General features: G+C 52.7%; 1 protein-coding gene across 10 annotated transcripts in view; it reads left to right on the plus strand.

The window, feature by feature from the left end:
• Positions 1-4,561, plus strand: part of LOC113209147 (zinc finger protein 239-like) — a 51,975-nt gene that overhangs the window by 7,189 nt on the left and 40,225 nt on the right. For 7 of the 10 annotated variants that reach the window (XR_008011109.1, XM_052267292.1, XM_052267291.1 and 4 more), the window contains exon 2: positions 1,011-1,161. The gene's annotated coding sequence lies outside the window, so the exon portion shown is untranslated. Of the gene's footprint in view, position 1; positions 88-1,010; positions 1,162-4,385; positions 4,556-4,561 lie in introns of those variants that run through there. The other 3 variants (XR_008011108.1, XM_052267288.1, XM_052267290.1) reach the window with 3 other exon arrangements.

Consider the following 4,561-nt stretch of genomic DNA (forward strand, 5'->3'; position numbering starts at 1 on the left):
GCCTCGACTCGGCTGTGTGGATAGTCGCGGCGCAGTCATCAGCCAGGGCGGCTGGAGTTGGGGAAAGGATAAACACGCTCCGGTAAAGTAATTAGCAATGTGTGATATCATCTGATACCCGCATGCTAGACCTCGTCTTACAAGGGAAGGTTTTTAGGTGGTACACACCAATTTCGCTGGGCGCGATACATATTGCAGGGGACATATGTAGATTAAGATTCGCACCAGTTTGAGCTGCCCATACTATGTTTTTCGTTTGTTTTGGACAATTTTTAGTAAGAAAACATCATAAAAGCAGCTAAAATGTGATCTTCAAATGCCTATATCTCCGGAACCGTTTGAGCTACACCGCCCAGATTTTGCACAGAGGTAGGCCGAATTGGTAACTAAATTATCGTGAAGCATAATTATTTTCGAAAAACATCGAAGAAAATGTCACAAACTATGTGCACCTTCCTTACTTGAATTTCGACTTGGATTTCGGACCATTTCAACAATTTTTTTTTCGAATCTTCTCATATTTTTAGACGATTAAGGTATCTATGCGGACTACCTCTGTGCAAAATCTGGGCGGTGTAGCTCAAACGGTTCCGGAGATATCGGCATTTGAAGATCACATTTTAGCTGCTTTTATGATGTTTTCTTACTAAAAATTGTCCAAAACAAACGAAAAACATAGTATGGGCAGCTAAAACTGGTGCGAATCTTAATCTACATATGTCCCCTGCAATATGTATCGCGCCCAGCGAAATTGGTGTGTACCACCTAAAAACCTTCCCTTGTTAGTCACCCAGTACATTGTGCTGCAGATGAGACTACTTAGTTACGGCTAACGTCATTGAACTTATTGAAGTGAAGTAGTAGGGCAGGCGTTTGATTGGAGATAATAATCAATAGTCCATTGATTACATACTACTCGGGTGCTAGAGACTTACATCAGGCGCTACACTTGTTCCTCACCGTTTCTGACAAAACCACTGAGCTTATGCATTGCTCGTTTGCCCCGGCAGGTTCATGTTGTTATCGGTGGTGTTTTCCTCACAATCATAAGAAGCGGCGGCGGCGACACTTTCTCACTCAGCATCTATCTACCTTGGCTGTGGCTGTGGCTGCGACGGACGACAACGGGGGCGTACTAACGACAAGGAGTACAAGGAGAAGGTAAGTCGACCATACACTGCAATAAACGTCGTGGGTAGAGAGGGAAATGTGTTATGGTGAATTGTTAGGTATATCAATGCATGAATGAAAATTAGAGAAGAGAGAAATATAGGGTAAAAACGGTACTGTAGGAGGAGGACGGAGAGAGCGAGAGAGATGGCAAAGAGAGCCCGCACCGCCAGCATGACCGCCATGCCAGACTGGCTGCCTATCCCACCTTCAGGCGAGGACACACACACACTCTCTCTCTCTCACACACACACACACAGACGCGCCTTGCCCCGGGCTGGCCGGGCGGGGCGAGGTAAGGGTCCGTGGGAGATATCTCTGGTCACATTCAGCAGCCCCTCCCTAAGTACGGCTGGGCAGGCCCCGGGGGTGCCTGGTAGCCTGCATGTGGGCGCAAGGCCCGGCCCGGCCCGGCCAGAGGAGGGGTGGGGCCGAGCGAGTGCGAGGGAGAGGGGCCCAAGTGCCAAACTTATGGGGGTATGGCCTCAGGCCGCCCTTGCGGGCTATGTGACCGGGGCGGGCCTGTCTGGCTGTGTGTGTGTGTGTGTGTGTGTGTGTGTGTGTGTGTGTGTTGGGGGGGGGGGGGTTATTGGTCAAAATGTGGCGTGACAACACCTCGCATGGGCCGTCGTCGTCGTCGTCGAATATCGGAGGGACAAACTGCTAATCTCGGGGTCTCGGGGCGAAGCAAATCCCCTGCCATCTCCAGCCGCTGCTCTCCTGATTGTCGATGATTCATGAACCTCCCCCCGCCCCCCCCCCCTTTCTGCTTACCCGCCCCTGCCGCAACCACACACATCCTTGCACAGCATAATGCCCTGAATGAGCCTCTGATTACCGTGTGGCTGGGCGGGGCGGGCTGGCGTGTGCTGACTCGCGCGCGCACGCCAAATACAAACAGTCTCATTAGCGGCTGTCAATAGACTCTTGACGCCCAAATCGGTGCGGCCATCAAGATTTTCAGCTAGATCAGCTGCGTATACAGTTGATGTGCATGCATACGCTGTATCTAACATCCTATGTGGGTGGCTGTGGTAACTGCCCCCCGCGCACCTCCCCGCTTTCCCTAGTCCGAGAAATATTCGCAATTTTTATAAGATAATTTAAAATTTTGTATGAGAAACCTTCTGCCAAACCAACTTTCAATTAAATAGTGAAATCACAAACTTTGACGCTAAAAATTTTTCCATCGGAACAAAACAACACTATGGTCACTGTTATTAAAGCTGTAAGGAGGTACAGTTTGCCTACAGTCCGTCCTGTATATTTTATGTACGGGCCGGAATGCAAAGATATTGACCGTACTTCACTGTCAAGTCAAGTGCTGTATTGACCAAAAAGAAGGTTTGCGAAGTTACGGTACATCCTGTCAGTCGCGGATGTTGTAAAAAATTGACAGGGCTCTCTGTAGAATTTCCTGTAGTTTTTTTTTAACAGTGGTCAGCGTCCATAAATTCATATCCCCGGTTGGTAATTGCGTAATGGACAAAAAATATTAAAACTTAACCAACATTCATTGCAATTTTCGCTCTATACCTTTTATACCTTTTGCTACGTACATACCAGAGACCCTCAAAAGACGTGAGGTTTCGCGTTGTCAGCAAACCGAGCTACTTGCGTGTACGTTTGCCCCAGTCTCAAAGAGGAAGAAGCGTCCCAGATGGCACACCAAAGTGACTCTATATAGCTGGCTGCTTCTGCTCTTCCCCCTTTCGCAGCTTGCTCTCCTCACCTCACAAACTTGGAGGTGCAGCCGGGAAGGGGGCGGATGGGTCCTGGAGGAGAGGTGGAGAAGGAGGATGACGTGCGGAGGGGGGGGGGCAGTCCCCGTACTGCCGCTGTCACACCGAACAACCCTCTGACATATGCCACGTCACGGCGCGACTAAGCACAGGTACGCAGGCGTGACTCAACTAATTAGGAGGTAATAAATTCCCCTCCTTGCACGTGCGTGCCCGTGTGTGTGTGTGTGGGGGGGGGGGTCGGTTTGTTTGCGCGCTTTATGACACTCTCTGCCCCTGACAAGGAGAGGGGTAGCAGCCGCAGGGACAATATTTCCCTCTCAGCCGTGATGCGTTTAGGGTAAGTCTACTGAACGCTTGTCTCGGAGAGAGGAGGGGGAGGGGGGCTCCCTTGTCATGAAAGTGGCATGGGGTATCGCCGATCGAAACGAAATCGAATTGATATCACAACGATATCGAATCGATATCAAAAGGATATCGTAACGATTTGTAAGCGGTGCGGTAATAGATTCAACAACACGACCGTCCGCGACAGGTAACTCGTTTATCGTATCGATATCGAATCGGTGCGGTAATAAATTCAACAAGACGACAGTACGTAATCCCACGATCACATCACCGCAGGTAGTAGCAGTGCGGAGTCTCGCTAAGGGTATATAGTTGGAGGAGGGCAGGTGAAACTCGAGCAGAGAGCTGAAGTAAGTTTCGCTTCGCGGTCTCCTTTCGCGGGTGGGCTGGCGGGGGCACAGGGGCGCGGCGGTCGTCTGGGGGAACTTGTTGTGCAGCAGCAGCATTCCGTGCGGGCTGGCGGGGGCCGGGCCGTGGGCGCGGCGCGGGCGACGTGAGGGTGGCAGCCGGGAAACTTGGAAAGTGAATCAAAGAATTGTCAGTCGCCCGAGATAGTAAGTAGTACTGGACGGGAGCGGTGGAAGGGGTGGCTCGTGGGATGCAGTGCTGTAAGGACAGTAAGTCACTGCCACTGCCGCCCACACGCCGTGGACGGTGCGGCCAAGTTTGAATGGTAACCAGTTTTGCGGTCCATCGGCGGCGCAGCAGAGGCTCGCGGTCGGCCGCCAGGAGGGGTGACCAGCGGCGAGGGGGTGTGGTCGGGCGGTCATCTATAACCGGACCCTCACGGGCGGCCGCCGGGCAGAGCCAGGGCACAGCCGAAATAGATGACCGCGGCACGTGGGAGAGAGGCACCACCGCGCCGAGCGCCGCGAGTGGCCGTGGGAGCGCGCGCCGGCGACGGCCAGTGTATGTGCGGCCAAACAAAAGGTCCAGCCATCTCCATAACGGAAACCCTATAGCGCCATAGCCACCGAGGCGGGTGCGCTCTTGCTGCAGACAGCCGGAGACAGCACTGTGACAGTGGCTTTACAAATTTATTCAAGCGATGCACTGTGAAAACCTCCATCAACCACGGAATGCTGTAAGCAGAACGGTGAACTAATGGAAGACCAAATTTCACAGATGGCGCTCAAGAAGCGCAACAAGACCCTAGCCGCCGCCTCCGAAGTCACCGAGGCCCCCATTGACTCGGCTCGGCCGCTGGACCCATCGCTGCGGCCGGCCTGCGTCGATATGGTGACAGCCGCCCGCAGCTGCAACGCCAGGAGCTACGACAGAGGACATCCTGGGACGCCCCA

The sequence above is a fragment of the Frankliniella occidentalis genome, unplaced genomic scaffold (genome assembly GCF_000697945.3).
Source record: "Frankliniella occidentalis isolate FOCC.00 unplaced genomic scaffold, Focc_3.1 Scaffold49, whole genome shotgun sequence".
In the NCBI taxonomy this organism is placed as follows: domain Eukaryota; kingdom Metazoa; phylum Arthropoda; class Insecta; order Thysanoptera; family Thripidae; genus Frankliniella; species Frankliniella occidentalis.